The sequence below is a fragment of the Ascaphus truei genome, unplaced genomic scaffold (genome assembly GCF_040206685.1).
Source record: "Ascaphus truei isolate aAscTru1 unplaced genomic scaffold, aAscTru1.hap1 HAP1_SCAFFOLD_552, whole genome shotgun sequence".
NCBI classification, from domain to species: domain Eukaryota; kingdom Metazoa; phylum Chordata; class Amphibia; order Anura; family Ascaphidae; genus Ascaphus; species Ascaphus truei.
Window position 1 is genome coordinate 33624 of NW_027456884.1, and position 2185 is coordinate 35808.

Here is a 2185-nt window from a genome sequence, read left to right on the forward strand (position 1 = left end):
TGTTGGCTGCGCCGCATGTTGCTTTGGGTTTGAAGGTCGGTACTCGTTGCATCGCCTCGTCCTTTGTGGACACGGAGGAAAGGATTTAGTTCACGTTGAGCTCTCACGATAACAAATAGACTGTCCTTTGGGTCACCCCGAGCCCTCGTTTCTTTGAGAGGCTTGGAAGCCGATAAGCTCACACGCAATAACACATTTGGGGTGTGTGACACATCTCGCTCTGCCGCTGTGTTTCGCCGTCCCCCCAAAGTGTAGCCGGCTTCTCGCACAGCAACTATGGGTGGTGTTCACGGACCAAGTGACACCCAGCGCGTTTCGCCGCCTAATGCCTCTGTTACATGAAAACAGAGGAAGAGGCATTAGATGGTGAAGCGCGTCGGCTGTCGTCTGGTCACGTATATCACGAATGGTCTCTTTAAAAAAAAGTTGTGTGTGCTGATCACGCGCATTTTAAGTGAAACTTCTTTGTCTTTTGTCACTGTTGTCACAGAAATTGTAATTGTGATGTTGATGTTTTTAATTAATCAAAGCACAATTTCAGCGGCAAAACGCAAAGAAGTTCGACTTAGAACGCGTATTTTAGCTATTTGCACTTTTATATTTATAGTAATTGATTTCCTTGTTTGTGTGTGTGTCAGTCAGTGTGTGTGTGTCAGTCAGTCAGTGTGTGTCAGTCAGTCAGTCAGTGTGTGTCAGTCAGTCAGTGTGTGTCAGTAAGTCAGTGTGTGTCAGTCAGTCAGTGTGTGTGTCAGTCAGTCAGTGTGTGTGTCGGTCAGTCAGTGTGTGTGTCAGTCCGTGTGTGTGTCAGTCAGTGTGTGTGTGTCAGTGTGGTATCAGTGTGTCAGTCAGTGTGTGTGTCAGTCATTGTGTGTTTGTGATTGTTATTCTTAGGGTCCTGCCACCCTATCTCCTGACTCTTCCCCCCCCCCCCCGAGCAGCCCCCCCTCACTCTCTCCTCCGGCGGAGCCGTGTACTGCTGCTGGTGCCAGCCATCCGGCAGAGGTACGGGGACACAGACGCGGCTCAGGGGGGGGAGGGGTGTACTCGGCAGCTCACTGGGGGGGAGAGGGTGTACTCGGCGGCTCACTGAGGGGGTGAGGGTGTACTCTGCGGCTCACTGAGGGGGTGAGGGTGTACTCGGCGGCTCACTGGGGGGGAGAGGGTGTACTCGGCGGCTCACTGGGGGGGGAGAGGGTGTCCTCTGCGGCTCACTGGGGGGGAGGGTGTACTCGGCGGCTCACTGGGGGGGTGAGAGTGTACTCTGCGGCTCACTGGGGGGAGGGTGTACTCGGCGGCTCACTGTGGTGGAGGGTGTACTCGGCGGCTCACTGGGGGAGAGGGTGTACTCGGCGGCTCACTGTGGGGGTGAGGGTGTACTCTGCGGCTCACTGGGGGGGTGAGGGTGTACTCGGCGGCTCACTGGGGGGGTGAGGGTGTACTCGGCGGCTCACTGAGGGGGGGGTAAGAGTGTACTCTGCGTCTCACTGGGGGGGAGGGTGTACTCTGCGGCTCACTGGGGGGGGAGGGTGTACTCGGCGGCTCACTGTGGGGGTGTTTGGCTGCTAACGGTGGGGGGGGGGGGGTGTTCCTCCTGCTGCTGGAAGCTGGCAAAATGCACTGGCGGTGAATGTTGCCGACGTCCTCTTCTGCCAGCAGCGACGCCGCTTCCGTCCCCACCATCTCCATTCACTGCCACCGAATTCTGCTCACGTGGTAGGTGCCGCTAAAGAAGTTTCACTTCAAACGGTTAAAGTGCGTGGCGCCCAAGGTGGCTTTGTTATCCGTGGTGTCCCCGTTCTCTTCGTGCAAAGGGGGAAATCACTGGGGGAAGAAGAGACGGAAAGCAAAAAAATAACCCAATCCTTTGGGGGGGTATCAGAGAACAGAAACCCCCGGTGGGAACAGCAGGGGAGGCAGAGAGAGGTTTGACGCATCACTTATTGAGGTCTCTCTACGGTTGGATTCGTGCCTATTTTTTGCTGTTTCTGGACGTTATTGATCATCTGCGCATTGTTCCACTTGCATCACTATACAGTACCTTCGTTTTACTTTGGGTTTGCTACATTATTTTGGGGTACACAGGGTTAGGGAAGTACCTTTGCTCCCTTGGGACCCGAGGGAACGGGCCTGAGGAGGAAGCCGTTGCCCCGAAACGTTGCCCCCCTATATCCCTCCCCTTTATTCC